The 18,806-nt window shown below is 36.1% G+C and overlaps 1 long non-coding RNA gene across 1 annotated transcript in view; it reads left to right on the top strand.

The window, feature by feature from the left end:
- LOC141570517 (uncharacterized) overlaps positions 1-18,806 on the top strand; it is a 712,144-nt gene that overhangs the window by 616,804 nt on the left and 76,534 nt on the right. The window contains exon 6 of the long non-coding RNA XR_012494572.1: positions 12,607-12,713. This is a non-coding gene — a long non-coding RNA (uncharacterized LOC141570517). The remainder of the gene's footprint in view (positions 1-12,606; positions 12,714-18,806) is intronic.

The following is an 18,806-nucleotide window of genomic DNA, read 5'->3' as shown; positions in this document are numbered from 1 at the left end:
TAGGTTTTATTATGTGAATTTGGTGAGGGGGGAACAAACATTCAGTCTATAACAGTAACTCTGGGCAATTTTCTGGACCTTTCCTTGTCACAGTTGCACCACTTGTGCTTTAGTCAGTTTGGGTTGCTTTAACAAACTACCACAGCCTGGGTGGGTTAAATAACAAAAAATTATTTCACCTAGTTCTCGAAGCTGGAAAGTCCAAGATCTGGATTCCTACAAAGTCAAGTTACAGAGAAGGTCATCTTCTGGTTTGCTAATGACTGTCATCTTACTGTGTCCTCACATGGTGGAGAGAGAGAGAATCTCTCTTGTATCTCTTCTTATAAGGGCACTAATTCCATTCATAAAGGCTCCACTCTCATGACCAAATTACATCCCAACGGCGCCACCTGTACATACAACCACGTTGGGGAATAGGGCTTCAACATATGACTTTGAGGAGGGCACAAACGTTCATTCCATAGCACCTTAGAAAGCGGAGATGATCGTAGTAATTCCTATATGTTGAGGATATTGTAAGGACAAAATTAATGACTTTTTATTAAAAGTGCTTTGCACAGTGCTCCATTCTAGAGAAAATACACAATAAGTACTACCTATCATCATTACCATTATCATCAGTAGTACCTTCCTCATGATTGCTGCTTTCTTCATCATCATCAACATCGTCGCCGTCGTCGTCATCGCCGTAGTCATTCCCATCATAATTATCATCCTCATTACCTTTGGTTCCGAACTTTCTGTCGCTATCCACATTCAACTTGTAAGAACGCATGTAGATTTCCAAATATATTTTATAATATTCTAAATCTACCCAGTCTCTCTTCTGTCATCACTCTAGTTCAGGCCAACATCACCTCTTCCTCGGATTATTGCAATAGACTTGTAGTTAACCTTGTCTGTTCTTTTCTTATTGCTTTCTAGTCCTCCACTGCTGCAAAAATGCATTTCCAACATGTCAATAATTTGTCTTTCAATAACTTCACATTGATATTTAGAATAAAATTAAAGCTCCTTATCATGTCTTAAAAGTCTTATATACTATGGCCATCTACCAACTCTACAATTTCATTTTATTCTTCTAACTACTTTGTTCATCAGGAGAGTGATACAGTTTTGTAGTTTTAAAAATTATTTGAGTGTGCCTTCTTTTCTCAAGGCTTTTTCCTATCCTTTTCCCCATCTAACTTCTGTTTACCATAGCATATTTGTTTTTTTATTAAATAGTTTGAAGTAATTCATGTAAAAGGAAATTTATCCAAATACTAATTGACAGATGAAAATTACCGAAATTACTATTGTAGTGGCCAAGATTAATAGTTTCCACAGAACCAGTTTTTAAACACATATTTTGTAACTTTTCATAGTCACTCAAGTGAAAGTACAAAACTCACCTAACAAATAAAAAGCAAAAGAAAAATTAGGAGAAGGAGAAATGGAATTAAAAAAATACAGCAAATGGATAAAGGATATTTCTACTTTACTAAAGACAATGTCATATGACTTAAATATTAATGCACAGGAAATACATATATATATATGTATTTGAATATATATTATGTATCCATATATTTTAAATATATATATATGTAATTCTTAATATCAAGAAGCAAATTATGAAATTCGTTTTATTTTTAATGAAAAGATTTTTCCTTATTTGAGGAGAATGTTATTTTTCATATAAGAAAAATATATAATAATAAAAATAATAAAGAAGAATAAATCACCACAGTCCAAAACTCAAATGCAGCTACTGTGATCATTTTGATCAAATGGCTTCCAATTATACCTATTTTAATACAATAAACTTGTACAGATTTACCTAGGATTCCTGCCAAATGTTAGAATACACGTAAGTAAGAAAGTGTGATTAACTCAGCATATAATAGCCTAACTTCCACTAGAGAAAACTTTTCAGTACAGTGAAGAATCTGGTTCCAAACTTTATATACATCAAAAAAATAACTATTTAATTGACTTTTCTGCAACAAGATATATAAGTTTCAGTATAAATGTTTTTGTGTGTTTTTTTGAAGTTATGTAGAATTATATTCATCTCAACTGTAAAACACACTTTCCTCTCAGTAGTTTTGTAGCCTACAGTGATATAAACAGATAAACATTGGAAGAAAACTTAACATTTAAAAAAAGTAAATGATGCCTCATTCTATTTCTTGAATTTTATAGTTTTTTATTCATTACTCACTTTGGCAGATAGTATAGGTAGTTTAGTGAGTTTGTACTGACACATTTTATGTGTTTTTTCTCCCAATTTTTTTTTTCTTAAGCAGTAAAATTTTATCATCTTTTGATTAGATGAACAGAGAAATCTGAAACTAATTAAAAACTGCAAACATTTGGTGAGGTTGTTTGAGTTCACTGAAGCACAAAACAATGTTTCTTAAATAGGGGGTGCAGAAATCTGGGGTACCAATATGCCTTCTCAGCTATCTTCCCAGACTCTACATAATTTCAAAACCTGCTAAAACACTTGTGTTAATGATAGTGTTGGCACAAAATAATGACTTACCCAAATATTCATGCTAACTTAAGAAAGAAAAGAGAGGCAAACAATACATAAATGATGAATTCGTACAAAAACAAGACTAAGCAACACTAAGCACACTACATGAACAAAGATTATGTGCTACTTTATAATGAGAAAAATGGTAGAAAAACTGAATCACCGGGCCATGCATAGAAGTAGCAGTGTACTAAAATACAGTAAAATAAATTACATTTTAGCAGTCAGAGTCATATTCACATTGTAATTGCTGATATAGTGTCAACAAAAGAACATTTGTCACGGTACATAATGATGTTAGTTTGGATTTTATTGTTTGTTTAGTTTTTTTTTTTTAATTAAAGTTTATTGGGTGACAATTGTTAGTAAAGTTACATAGGTTTCAAGTGTACAATTCTGTAATACATCATCTATACATCATGCTGTGTGTTCACCACCCAGGATCTTGAGATTATTATGCTATGTAAAATAAGACAGAAAAAGTCGACAACCATATGATTTCGCTGATATGTGGTATATAAAACTGAAAACAAAAAAAAGAACAAGACAAACAAATGAAGAAACAAAAGCTCATAAACACAGACAATAATTTAGTAGTTCCCAGAGGGTAAGTGGGGAGGGGTATGGTCGATGAAGAAGAACTGTTTGTTTAGTTTGATAGGCATTTAATTTATAAATTCTTTTTTAAGATTCTTTGCTAAAATACAGTATGATATTAGTTTCAGGTGCACACTGACTGTATTTATTCAACATTTATATACCTAAAGAAGGGATCAACATGATAAGTCCAGCAATCGTCTGACATTGTACTATGCTATCGCAATATTATTGACTATATTCCCTGTATATTACACCCCATGTTCTATACCTGGAAATTTGCACATTTTATTCTCATTCACCTTTCCCCCCAGTTTTAAATGTTTCAATTACATTTCACATTCAATATTATTTTATATTAATCTCAGGTGTACAGCATAGTGGTTAGACATTTATATAATTTAAGAAGTGATCCCCCTGACTGGTCTAGTACCGACCTCACATTGTACATAGTTATTGCCATATCATTGACTATATTCCCTATGCTTTACTTTATAGCTCCATGACTATTTTGTAACTACCAGTTTGTACTTAGTATCTTCACCTTTTTCACCCTGCCTCCAACCCACTCCCATTTATCACCCCAACAAATCTACTACCCATCTGACACCACACATAGTTATTGACTATATTCCTTTTGTCATACTCTACATCCCCATGATTACTGTGTAACAACCAATTTGTACTTCTTAATCCCTTCCCCTTTTTCACTCACCTCCAACCCTCTCCCATCTGGCAACAATCAAAATGTTCTCTGTATCTATGAGTTTGTTTCTGTTTTGTTTGTTTATTTTGTTCTTTAGAATCCACATATAAATGAAATCACATTGCATCTGTCTTTCTCTGTCTGACATACTCCATTCAGCACAATTCCTTTCAGGTCCATCCATGCCGGCGCAGATGGCAAGAACCCATCCCCTTCCCTGGCTAAGCAATATTCTATTGTATGCAATGTACCACGTCATCTTTATCCATTCATCCATCAGTGGACACCCATGTTGCCTCCACATCTTGGTCATTGTAAACAATGCTGCAATGAACATATGGATGCACACGTCCCCTTGAAGTAGCATTTGAGTTTTTTCAGAGGAGCTGGTACATGCATACAATGGAATCCCAGAAGTGGGATTACAGTGTCCTTCTTTGTCTCTTGTTATATAGTCTTTGTTTTAAAGTCTATTTTTTTCTGGTATAAGTATTGCCATGTCAGCTTTTCTTTTTTTCCCATTTTCATGAAGTATATTTTCTCATCCCTTCACTTTCTGTCTGTGTGTGTCTTTTAATCTGAAGTGAGTCACTTACAGGCAGCATATGTAAGGGTTTTGTTTTCTCATCCATTAAGCCCTCCTATGTCTTTTGATTGGAGCATTTGATCCATTTACATTGAAAGTAATTGTTGATAGATATGTAAATATTACCATTTTATTATTCATAAGTTTCATCACTTTTTCCCATCATAAAGAAGACACTCTAACATTCCTTGTAATACTGGTTTGGTGGTGATAAACTCTTTTTGCTTTTTCTTGTCTGGGAGTCCTTTTATCTGTCCTTCTATTTAAATGATAGCTTTGCTAGGTAGAGTAATATTTGTTGTATGTCCTTGCTTTTCACACATTTGAATATTTCCTGCCAATCTCTTCTATCCTGCAAAGATTCTATTGAGAAATCCACTGACAGTCTTATGGCAGCCCCTTATAAATTACTAATTGCCTTTCTTTTGCTGCCTTTAAGATTCTCTCTTTGTCTTTAACCTTTGCCATTTTAAGTAGAATGTGTCTTGGTGTGGGCCTGTTTGGTTCATCTTATTTGAGACTCTGCACTTCCTGGACTTGTAAGTCTACTTCCTTTTCCAGGTTAGGAATGTTTTCAGTCATTATTTCTTCTAATAGTTTCTCAATCCCTTGCATTCTCACTTCTCCTTCTCGTACTTCTATGATGTGAATGTTGATATGCTTGATGGTGTCCCAGAGGGCTCTTAAACTATCCTCACTTTTTTTTATTATTTTCTTCTTTTCGCTGTTCCAATTGGCTGTTTTCTGTTATCTTGTCTTCCAAATCACTGATTCAATCCTCTGCTTCATCTATTCTGCTGGTTATTCCTTTTAGTGCATTCTTCATCTCAGTTATTGTATTCTTCACTTCAGACTGGTTCTTTTATTTTTATTTTTTGTTGGTTCTATGTCCTTTTTTATGCTTGCAATCTCTTTGTTGAAGTTCTCACTAAGTTCTTTGAGCATCCTTATAATCATTGTTTTGAACTCTGTATCTAGTAGGTTGCTTACCTCCATTTTGTTTAGTTCTGTTTCTGGAGTTTTCTCCTATTTCATTTGGGACACATTTCTTTGTTTCCTCATTTTTGCTGCCTCCCTCTTTGTTTCTATGTATTAGATAGATCTTCTATGCCTCCCAGTCTTGGCCAAGTGGCCTTATATAGTAGGTATCCTGTGGGGCTCCGTGGCACAGTTTCCCTGGTCACCTGTTCCAGGTGTTCCAGGTGTGTCCCTTGCATGGGTTGTATGTGTCCTCTTGTTACAGTTAAGTCTTGAATTCTATTGGCACATCAGTGAGTAGGATTGACACTCAGGCTGATTGGCTATGGAGTTTAGCCACATCCACAGATTATGGGCTGCTGGGGGTTGGGGGGGCTTACCCCATGGAGCAGGATTCACCCCAGTGGCCTCTGGTGACTGTCGAGACCACCCTTTGGGTGTGCAACTTGTGGGGCTAATTGGGTGGTGCTCTGCTGTGGTCTGAAGCCAACTTCCAGGAATGTTGGTTCTGGGGCCTCCTTTGAAGGGGCTTCAGTATAGTCCCAGATCAGACAATGCCTCTGACAATTTAGGGACTGCCTGGTAGGAGACACAGAGCAATCTGCAGTTGTTTGCTGCCTGTGCTAAACCTGGAGACATGTGGATGAAGCCACACTGTGAACTGAGGATGCCTGGAACCAGTACGGGGCCTAGGGTAGCTCTGCAAAAAGCCAGGACACCCTGAGGCCTGCTGCCACCTGCAGGCTCCCTTAAGTTTCAGCCTCTGATAAAGCCATCTGTGGTACCTGAGTTGGGTGAGGCAGGGTATCAGGAAGTCACTAGAGTGGGAAGACTTGTGGTCAATTGGTTTGGTGCCAGTACTGAGCCTGGAGCTCCTCAGTGAAAGTCTCAGAGCACACCAGGGCCATCTGCTGCCTACCTGGGTCCTGCAGACTCTGACAGTTTGTTCAAGAAGGACTGCAATGCATGTGGGATGACTGTTGGCCAAGAAAGTGGCTCAGGTGTTGGGCAAGTTGGGTGGGGTGGTGTCCCAGTGAGTCAGCAGAGTGGATCAGCAGAGCTCAGCAGGCCAATCAGATTCAGATTTGTCCATAAGGGAGAGGGCCCAACATAAGAAAGATGGCAGTCCCCTGCCAGCTGCACAGAAAGAGGACCTTCTCTCAGGGAAATGGCAGCTGTCCTTCATCCCTCAACCTGAAACAACAAAATTCAGTCTGCCCCACATACATCTCCAATGCCCCCTGAGTCACTGTCCCTCCACCGGAGCTCAAAGTGAGTGCCTGCTAGTGAGTGAGTCTGTGATTGGTCCCTTTAAGGGGTCCTCTGGGTTTCCCTCAGCCTTCTGACTTGACCAAAGTGTCAGAAACTCCACAGTTTTTCACAGGCAGATGTTGTGGGGGCTCCTCTTCTCGGCACCAGTACTCTAGGCTGGGGAGGCAGTGTGTGGCTGGGGTCTCTTGCTTCTCTGGGGGGAACCTCTGTGACCAAAATGTCCCTCCAGGTTCTCAATCCACCACGCAGAGTTTTGGGGCCTGTTTCATGTTTCCATCCCTCCTACTCGTCTTGACGTGGCATCTTCTTTATATCCTTAGTTATAAAACTTCTGTTCAGCTACACTTCAGATGGTTTTCCAGGTTGATTGTTCTATAATTTAGCTATAATTTTAATGTGTTCATGGAAGGAAGAAGGCACAGTGTTTATCTACTCTGCCATCTTGGATCCGATCCTCGATCATTTCTTTCGACTTTATAGCTTCATATAAGCTATAAGTAAATAAGTTTATATACTTTGTTTATGTTTGCACTTACTTAGCTAACATTATAATAAAAATAATGCAAGCCAACAAGGAAAGCTAACAATTACCATGAATTCTAAAAAAAAATACATATATAAAATTGAAATATTTGTTACACTATTTTGTGTGTTATCGACACATGTGAAAATCATCTATAATAGCAAGGAAGCTAGAAGTCCTCAAGCTTTTCCCCTTCATTTATTTCTTCTTTAAATTAAACCTTTTTTTTGAGATAAAAAAATGAAGAAATACAGAACCATGTCACCCTTTACCTAGTTCTCCCCAATGGCAGCATGTTGTAAAACTGTGGTACTATATCCAAACAAGAATATTGGCATTGATGTAGTCAAGTTATAGGATACATCTATCACCAGAATCCTTTGTTTCCCTTGTATAGCCAAACCGACTTTCCTGCCACCTTTGCACCACTTCCCTTACCTTCTGGTAACCACTAACCTCTTCTCCACTTTTTTTTTTTTTTTTTAATGTATAGCTTTATCGTTTCGAGAATGTTGTATAAATGAGGTTATGCAGTATGTAACCACTTGGATTGGCATTTTTCACTGAGCATAATTCTCAGGAGATTCATTCAGACTATTGTGTGCATTAATTGTGAATTCCTTTTTATTGCTGAGCAGTGTTCTAGAGGATGGATGTACAACAATTACTTTTACCGTTCACCCATTGAAGGACATCTAGCTTACTCAGTTCCAGATTTCAACAAGTATGAATAAGGTTGCCATAAACATTTGTCTACAGATTTGTATGTGAATATGCATTTTCATAAATGCCCAGGTGTGCAACTATTGTGTCATATTTTAGGTCTATGTTCAGTTTTTCAAAGAACTTCCAACCTGTTTTCCAGAGTTGCTGTACCATTTTACATCCCCACCAGCAATATATGAGTGATAGGGTTTTCTGTACTCACATAATCTGGTGTTACTACTGTTTTCTTTTTCACTCCAGTCAATCTGATAGTTGTGCATTGATAACTTGTGGTTTAAGTTTCATTTTCCTAATAGCTAATGATGTTGAACATCTTTTGTTGTGCCATCTTTATATCTTCTTGGATGAAATGTCGCTTCATTTACTTTTCGTATTTTCTAATTGGATTTTTAAAATCATATATATATATATATATATATATATATATATATATATAGAGAGAGAGAGAGAGAGAGAGAGAGAGAGAGACAGAGAGAGAGAGAGACAGAGAGAGAGAGACAGAGAGAGAGAGAGACAGAGAGAGAGAGACAGACAGAGAGACAGAGACAGACAGAGACAGACAGAGAGAGACAGAGAGAGAGATTATTTATGCATTCTATATACTAAACTTTTGCTGGATTTGAGATTTGCTAATATTTTCTCCCAGTGTATACTTTGGATTTTTATACTCTTAACAGGATCTTTGGCAGTGCAAAGGTTTTAATTTTGATAAGCTCCAATTTATCATTTATTTTCTTTTACAAAGTGTTCTTTTGTTGTCTAGTCTAAGAACCCTTTACCTAGCTCAAGATCCTGAAGCTATTCTCCTACATTTTTTTTTTCTATAAGTTTTATAGTTTTGTGTGGTACTTTTAAACTTGTGTTCCATTTAGAGTTAACTGTTAGATAAGCAGTGCAACTTAGGTCAACATTTTTGTTGTTGTTGCTGTTTTTGCTTTTGAATATTCAACTGCCTTAGCATCATTTGTTGAAAAATCTGTCTTATTGAATTACTTTTGCATCTTTGTCAAAAATCAGTTGGATATGTTTGTACAGGTCTATTTCTGTGTTTTCTACTCTGTTCCTTGGATCTATGTATCTACCATTCCACTAATACCACAGTCTTTACTACTGTAACTTTATAACAAGATTGGAAATTGAGTAGATTGATTTCCCCCACTCTTTTGTTCTTTAAAAAATCATTTTAGATATTCTACTTTGCCATTCTTATTGAGTGTGTGTGCGCCACGCGCGTGTGTATGTGTGTGTAAACTCTTACTTGGGTCTTGATTTTTAAAAAATGCATTAATCATGTAGAACTCAGGAGAATCGACATCTTTACTATCTTTAGTGTTTGAATCCTGAACTTAGTGTGTATCATAGTTTCTTTAGATCTTTGATTTCTTCAACATTTTCTGTTTGGCGCTCACTCAGATTCTTGAAATTGTTTATTTTGCTAAATTTGGTAAGTTTTTTTGTCATTATTTTTTAGTGTTTTACCTCCCCACCTCTTTATTTGCCTACCTCACACCCCCTCCCCAAGGATTTTGATGGTATATGTTAGTTTATTTTTATTATCATTTTTATATTCCCACAGGTCCTTGGGACTCTGCTTATTTATATTTTTATTTCATTCTATTTTCTGTTATTCAACTGTACAATTTCTATCCTTCCATCTTCCATTTTACTGATTCTTTCCTGTTTCTCCTTTCTTCTATCAAACACCATAATTATCTTTCTTATTTCAAGTTTTGATTTTTTTTATTCTAACATTTCTACTATTTTTTTTATATATTCTATTTCTTTGCTGATACTTTATCTTTTTTTATTTGTTTCAAGTACGTTTGTAATTACTTATTTAAATATTTTTATCATAACTGCTTTGAAATATTTTTGGATAATTCTAATATCTCTGTCACCTCATTAAAAAAAAAACTATTGATAGTCTTTTTCAGTTCAGTTTGAGCTGTTCCTGGTTCTTCATAAGACTAGTGATTTTCTAATGAAATTTGGTCATTTTTGTGTCATATTTTGAGACACTGGATCTTATTTAAACCTGTTTAACTGGCTTTCTCTGACAGCGTCCTCCTGGGGAGCAAGCTATTGTCTCTTCATTGCCAAATGAAGGTGGAATTCCTGTTTCCCCACTCTTATTTTGACTGTTGGGTATGGCTGATAGTCCTGACTCCCTCTAGACCTCCAGTGTGAACTCCCTGGCTGAAAAGGGTTGGAGTGTCTTATTGCTGTTCCCCATGTAACCTTTACTGACACCATGGGTGTGTAGCTTATTAATGCTGGCTGATGGTGAAAAATCCTGATTCTTCACTAGGCCTCTGGCACCACTCCAATGAGCAGGGTGAGAAAAGTCTCTTCATTGTTAGGTGGGGGTGAAAAACCAGGCTTCCCATATGCTTTCCATGGACACTGCAGAGGAGTGGAGACTCATTACTGGGTGTTGGGGGTGAAAGTTGTGGCTCCCTATTTGGCCATTTCTGATACTATCTAGTCAGGGAGTTGAAACACCATGTTACAACTCATGAGGGTGGATATCTGGGTTTTACTGATTGAATGATGAGGAGACCAGAGGTCTTTTTTGTTTGCTTGTTTGTTTGTTTGTTTGTTTCCCCTATGGTGTTTGGCGGGAGAGTAGAGTGCTTGTCAACTAAGATTTTCTTTTTCTTTTTCTTTTCTTTTTTTCTGCTATGCTGCCCTTTTCCTGGTCTTTTGGTTACTGAAAGCAGGTTTGGGGGAAATGTTTTGTCATTACTCATTAGTATTTCCAGGATTCCAGCTTTTTCAGCTTCAAGTCTGGGAAAGAGGAAGCAAAAATAAAATTCAATATAATGACTTTCCTTGGGTACTTAGCTTGTCTGCCTCCCTCTCTCCACCTTTCATATATATATATATATATATATATATATATATATATACATATATATACATATACATACATACATATACATACATACATACATATATATATATATATATATATATATATATATATATATATCTCCAGGGTTATCAGTTGTAGGTTTAGCAGGGAAAAAGAGAATAGTATGTCTACCACATCTTCTCAGAAGTGAGACTTTCTTCTTCATTTAATAACAAAGTAATACAATGACTCTTATAAATAAGTCATGCTAGACCCAACAAAATGTACCTTTTCTAGTATCCCCACTTTTAGCAACATGGTTCTCTAAATCTTTGTACCTATCTGACCTTCCATTTTACATTTTTCTCATCAGTTAAGTTGCTGTTCTATCTGAAAAAGACTGGCATTTTCCCAGCTCTATATTCTAAATGTACTTGAAATTTGTTATTTTGCCCAAAATAATCATCAAGATTTTAACCTAGTCACCTCTCATTTACTCTTTGTTTATTTTGTGTGCTTGCCTCATGCTCTTCTGTTACATCTTATTTTCCATTTCTGATTTATAGTGTATCAAATTGAGCCAAATCTTGTCTCATAGAACAAACTCTAATGCTGTGCAACACAATCTCAGTCTTTAGCTTCTGTTAACTACAAATCCCATAACAAACTCCTGCTGAATTTAAGAAATCCATAGCTACAAATTATCTCGAAGGATGATGCCTCAGAGGTGGACAGCAGAGGGTTATGATCTGGCATCAAACTGTGAACCAGATTTTTGGGATTAACTAATTCTTGTACTTCCTGATATCATAGATTTAGCCCTTTCTTATTGACTTCTGGGCTTTTGAGTTTTGACTTACTCTTGTCCAATTTGGGTCACTCGTTGTATTATTATAATTCAGCTTTTAATAAACAATGACATGTGCCTAACCTAGCCCTTGTTATGTTCTTTCCAAAGTATTATGTCCCATAACTTGTCCGCCTTCAGCCAAACTTAAAAATGGTTTTGTTTTAGTTATTAAATCACAGCTCTGGAAACCTTATATTCTGTTAATCCCTTTTTTAAACTAGTTGTTTTATGAGGTATATATGAATGTACTTAGGAAAGTTAAAAACATCTGTATTGAAATGCAGGGAATTATTATCATTAGCAGTTTATTTTAAAGTAATTCACTACCCAAATATGTTTATGAGAGCAAAACTAAAGAATGGCCAATGTTTCTTGTGGAAGATGGTATATATTTAACCCTTTCAGGATAAGATGGGGATAGAGAGCATATCCCTCTAATAGTCTCCTTTATTAGCATAATATTCACTTATCACATATGTACACATTTATATATAAATACACATTTTCTCTATAGCATGATATCATTTATTATTATTTTGTAAACAGTGAATTTGCATCAACTAAATTCTTATTTCTCAATTTAAAAGAATCAGAAAAATCAGCCAAGGAAAACAAGAAAAAAGAGTGAAATATTTTATACGTTGCCTAGGTTATGATAAGTGAGGGTATGTAAGGTGCTAGTCTGTTCCAACTACAATCTGTAAAATTTCTCACGTTTGATGAGACTGCTCTTTTTATATGAGTCCTAAAGGATGCCACATAAGTAGAGTATAATTGAAATTGTGTCCCTCTTCATTCCTGATTGTGTTTCCCTTCTATGGGGAGGAGGCAAAGCAGAATAAAAGGTGTAGTAGAAAACCATCACCTTGTCTGATCCGGCAATTATTCCTTTTTCTTTAAAGAACAGGATCTCTATTTTCCTTTGAAAACCTCTCTTCTTTATTATTAATATTTTGTAAAGAGACCTACCTCATTTCTCGTTCTCAGGGTGGCCACTCGACTTACTTTGGACCAATTAGCACACTCCAGCTACGGCTTGCTATTTTCCCTGACCAGAATGATCAGCTCAGCAATCACCATGTGACCAAAATCAGGTAAATATGGTTCAAATATTTCATTGGAAATATTAAGAGAGTGACAGATAAAAATCTGAAAACATTTATCCTTATAGATATAGGTATCCCTATGTTCATTGCAGCATTATTCATAGTGGCCAAGACATGGAAACAAATGAAGTGTCCTTTGATAGATGATTGGATAAAGAAGATGTGGTACATATAAACAAAGAAATACTACTTGGCCATAAGAAAAGGTGAAACAGTGCCATTTGTGATATCATGGATGAATGTTGAGATGATCATGCTGAGCGAAATAAGTCTGACAGAAAAATCTGAGAACCATATAATTTTACTCATATGTGGGATATAAAACTGAAAGCAACAAATAAACAAGACAAACAAATGTACAAAAACTCACAGGCAAAGATAACAGGTTAGTGGTTACCAGAGAGTAAGGGAGGAGCAGGAAGGTAGAAGAGGGTAAATAGGGTCAAATATATGATGGAAGGAGAATTGACTTTGGGTGGTAAACACAATGCAACATATAGATGATGTATCATAGAATTGTACACTTGAAATCTACATAATTTTACTAACCAACGTCACCCCAATAAATGTAATAAAATAATTTAAAATTAAAAAAGAAGAAATATGAGAAAAAGGAGGCATAGAACAGTGGCTATGAGCAGAGAATCTGAAGCCAGACTATCCATCTCCATAGCTTGGGTCATCGTGGGCAAGTTTGTTAACCTCTCTATGCCGCAGTTTCCAATCTGCAAAATGTGGATTAAAATAGTGCCTACTTCACAGGTCTTTGCAGGATTACATGAGTTATTGTGTCTAAAATGCTTGGAATACGTGTTTATTTTATCATTGTTTTCTTATTGACACTTTTCTAAGCTGATAGGACATAAATATGGAGCTGCTAATAGCTCTTTTGCCATAAACACCCATTAGAGAATAAATTCTACAAAAAGGAAGAGTAGCTAAGATGAGGAGATAAGTCAGTCAACAACATCTGACATTTGATTATTTGAATCCAGCTTTTTCTTCATTTGCAAAGTTTAAAACTTCTCTTCACTTAGGTCAATGTACATTAACTATCTATCCAGCGTAAGAGAAGGAGCCCTGGGGAATACAGAAAAAGGAGATGAACTGTTCCTGGAGCAGTCTGTCCACGATGCCAAGTGGACCAGCAAAATAAAAATCTCTAAAAGAAGAGCTGGCTACCACATTCAGTCACTAAATTCAAAAACTATTAAGTGCCTACTATGTGTCAGGTGCAAGGTAGGCATCTAACATACCAACGAAAAAGAGCCGTCCCCATATTAGAAGAAGTTACTATCTCTTGGGAAGATAACTATATTCGTCAGCTCAGGTGACCATAGCAGAATACCTCAGACCCGGTTTACACCACAGAGCTTTATTTTCTCACAGTTCTGGAGGCTGGGAGTCAAAGATCAAGAAGCCAGAAAATTCAGTTTCTGGTAAGGGCCCTTTTTTTGGGTTACAGATTAACTCCTTTTCACTTTGTCATCACATGGAGAGAGAGAGAGAGAGAGAGAGAGAGAATATCTCTTCTTATAAAGACACAGGTTTTGTATTATTAAGACACCACACTTACGAACAAATTTAACCTTAATTACCTCTCTAAAGTCCCTGGATCTGAACATAGTTATATTGGAGGTTAGAGCTTCAGCATAGGAATTTGGGGGGACACAATTCAGTCTACAATAGTAAATAACAATACCACATAAGTTCAGGGAGATGCATGGTTGACCCTTGAATTATTAGCATTTTCTAAAAAGATCTGTTCATTCAATGAAATATAATTCTTGAAGACAAATACCCTCAAAGGCAGCCTCTCATAAGTAAATGACTAATGTAAAAATATAAATTGTGAGGATAATTCTTAGTGAAATTAATTCTGCCATTGTAAAAGGCATTTTATAGGAAAAAATGTTTATTTTGCAAGATAAATTAGAAAGCTTGTTTATCACATGTTTATGGATTGAGTTATGGATACTGAGATAAAATTACTGCAAAATAGTCTATTGGAGCACGACTGAGCATGTCTAGCCTGTATATGTAAACTTTACAAGGTGATTCAGATATATTAGTCAATGGATGCAATGAAAAATAGAAAAATCAAGCAAATCAGAATTTGACATTTTAAAAAAATGAATATAAATAAGCAGAAAACCTATTCATTGATTTGACAATAGGTTGAGTTGACAAATGATTGAATCATTTCTTTGATTTAAGCCTCTGTAATTGTAAGCACTACAAACATAAAACTTCCAAGGTCAACTTGGTGATAGAAATGCATGGGTTGCAGATGGAAAACCATTCTTGGTGAGTCGTGTTTGGTTAGCAGAATGCCAAGAAAGAGCTAGCCACTCTCTAGGCACTTTTCACATGGAATTGCTTTTGATTTTAACCACAAATTTAAGAGGAGGGTATTATTGGGTCTGCTTTATAGATGAGGAAACTGGGCAAAAAAACAAAACAAACCAAAAAAAAACCTGTTGCTCCCCATGCTCAACTCAACCGCAGAACAATCACATCTCAGCCAGAACACATGAAACTAAGCCTAAGATCTTGCTCTTTCTACTTCAACATGTACTGTACTAGGATGGGGACGGCATTAGCTAGAATGGCATCTGTTGACATGCATAATTAATAGTGAGGGAGAAAAGTTGTGATAGGTCAGATAAAGAACTCCAGGATCCCAGGTTCAATGACCATTATTTTGCTTTTTTTGTTTGTTTGTTTTTCACAATGCACATTGAAACACATGGTCTTTGATTTAATTGTTTATTTTAACTATTTTAAAAATGTTATCATACTTTGGTTTGTAAATGCCAAACATCAAAAAGTTGTCATTATATGAAAACAAAAAGTAGCAAACATCCATTTCATTTCTTGTTTATGCTTAGTCCCACTCCCCAGGGGCTGTGATTCTCTTCCCTCTAGTATTTAAAAACAATATCTAAATAATGTAATTATGCTACTATTTCTTAATTTAATTATTTATACACTATCTGTCCACTCCTTATAACGGGATATGAGGATTTTAGCTCTCTTTCAACCTCCCATGAATCCCACTTCCTGAACGTGTAATCCGTACCCGTAAATCCTTATACAATATGATGACTATGTAATTACGTCTTATTCTTGAGCCAGTACAATGATTACATTGTCCTTCTTGTACAGTTCTTGTTTTGCTCTGCTTTCCTTCATTTCAACTTCATTATTGTTTTCTTTAACTCCATAAAAGTGAGCCAGGGGCTAGCTTCTCCAGGCTCTGCTGAGGGCCTGTCCTGCTGTGGGCTTCCACGTGTCTGATGCAGTCAGGATTAGCTGATCTTGAGGATGCTGTCCTAGAATTTCCCTACCTTTCCCGTGGTTCAAATGCCATCTTTCCTGGACCCCGGTGTTCTTCGTTTTGTTACAGCACACCTACCTGTAGCTTTTGGGAGAAGAGGAAAAGAAGGCATGACTTTAAGAGATACATTATCTGAGGCTTTGCAAGTCTGAAAAACATCTCTACTGGACCCTCATGCTTCATGGATAATTATTAAGTTATGAACTTCCAGATTGAAAAGCATTTCCTTTCAGAATTTTGGAAGCCATACGCCAGTACATTCTTACTTCCAATGTCTTGTTTGAGAAGTTTGTTGCCATCTTTATTCCAATGCCACATATGATATTTGGTATTTCACATAAACCCTAGAAGAATTTAGGATTTTTGTGTCTGGTTGTTTAAAGTTATATCATCATGTCCTTAGAGTTATTTTTTAATGTATTGTGATGAGTACTTGATGGGCCCTTTAATCTACAAGCACATGTGGGTTACGAAATTTTTCTTTTTATGCCACACAGTAACATTTTCCGTGTGTCTGTTGTCATTCTTCTCTATTTCTGAAACTGCTATTAGCTGGATGTTGCACCTTCTGGATCAGTCCTTTGTCTTATCTTTTCCATTCATACCATCCACCTGTTTATCTTTTGGTCTGTGGAAAGCCTTCCAAATCATTTTTTTACCTTACCTTCCAAATTGTTTACTTTTTAAAATGTTATCATGATTTTACTTCACAAGAACTATTGTTTAATTATTATTTTAATAGTATTCCATTCTCATAGTATAAATGAAATATATATAATTTCTCAGACTATCGATAGTATTTGGAAGATTTTTCTTCTTATGTTATGGTTTGCAGATTAGAGATTTCCTAGTCTCATCAACAATAACACTTTTGTGGCTATCTCTTGATCTTTTATTATTTTAGAGATTGCTTTCCAGAAACAAATCATTTGAGATTTTAGCCAGGAATTGTATTTAACTCCAAGATGTTGCATATATTCCTTGACACATGGGTCCCTGCAACTTCAAACCAACAACAATGCATAAAATCCCTCTGGCATATATTGAATCACTGAACTTGAGTGTAACTAGCTCCCAAAAGTTCTGTTTTTTATAGGCTTAGGTGATTAGGCCAGGTCTACAACAACAATCTTCTTCTCTTAAAGTCAACTATGCCTAATAACATAACCTACTTATGGAAGTAAAATCCATCATATTTAGAGTACCGTGGATGGTGCAGGTGGTGGACACCTGGGGGTGGAAAACCTTAGGGGTCATTTTAGGATTCTACCTACCACAACTAATAACACAAAATCCTGTCTTATACATCTTTTATTCAACATATATTTGGAGCTACTTTTAAACTTCTAGAAAATCCCCCCAAATATTCCATATTCCATATGTCACTCTCCCAGGCTCCCCCAGTATTACTATTTTACAGAACTCTAGGAGAATCACTACAACCAGGAAATTGGCCTTGGGAAATGCCTGAGTCCCCTGTTTACCCCACAGAGAACTGGCATTATCACCTCCATGCAGCATGCTTCCTTGTAAAATTCTTACTCCTCTTTCAAACACCAGCACAAATTTTCTCCCTGGGGGACCTCATTCTTCATCCTCTTAATACTCCATGCCCCTTTGCAAATGCTTGTATTATACCACTTACACAATCGATTAGAGAACATTATATCTATTTGTTTCAGCTATCTATAATGTGTATATTTATTCATCATATATTTACGTTCAATATACTAGACAGGGAGCTACTGAAAATACTTGGTTGAATAAGTGAGGTATAAGATTAGAGTATCCACAAAAACTGTGATTATAAGTCCACTGGATCTCAAAATATACTGAAATCACATCTCTCTATATATATTAACATACACAATATATATTTTTAAAAACTTAGGTTTAGTTTTTTGTGTTTTTTTAATTCCTTCAGATTACTACATTAGTGAGTTAATATTATTTGTCTGATATGGGTAATAAATAGCAATCTATATAGTCACATGCCTTTTAGCACATGCACATTCACACAGACCCTTTTCTAAAATTAATGGAGCCTTTTTCTTTTTATTTCCATGTATTAAAAATGAATCTCTTGATAATAAATTCATTGACTAGGCCATCAAAAGCGCAGCTTGGCAGATATCTCTGGGTAGTAAAAAAAAATGCACAACTGCGAGATGTAATTCCATGACATTCTACTCTTCCTTGCACACACAAAAAAAGTGATGGGATGGTGCTGGTCTCTGCCAAGGACAGAGCAGGGGAAAGGGTGCCCATTAGAGCTCCACCCTATCAGAGCAGGAGAGCTCATCAAGAAAGACGTCAGAGCTGAAGGGCACTTTCCCATGTAGCATATGGAGAACATCACATAGCCAGAAGGACAAATTAATAGCCCCATAATAAAACATGTTTCACATGCTATTAAAGCTGTTGTCACACTTCATTGCATAGATGATTGGAAGCTCATGGTGATGGAAGGTGAGGTCAGCCAGCTTGAGTTCAGAGTAGGCAGTTCTTTCCTGTAAAGTCCCCTGGAGCTTAGGGAGTTTTCTGTATTCAGTTTGGTCACTTTCATTAAAAGGAAATAAGTAATGGCCCATCCACTCAGAGATTTGGAAATAGAGGTACAAAACGGTCCTTCTGGGTAGGCACTGCTAACTGGAGTTCCATCTAGATGATAAAAACAGAAAGGTGACTAAATCCCCCGTAGGAAAATTAGTTGCTTACTTATGGAGTGTCTGGATTATGGA

Source organism: Rhinolophus sinicus, linkage group LG03 (assembly GCF_036562045.2).
Source record: "Rhinolophus sinicus isolate RSC01 linkage group LG03, ASM3656204v1, whole genome shotgun sequence".
NCBI classification, from domain to species: domain Eukaryota; kingdom Metazoa; phylum Chordata; class Mammalia; order Chiroptera; family Rhinolophidae; genus Rhinolophus; species Rhinolophus sinicus.
This window is presented reverse-complemented; position numbering and strand designations above follow the sequence as displayed.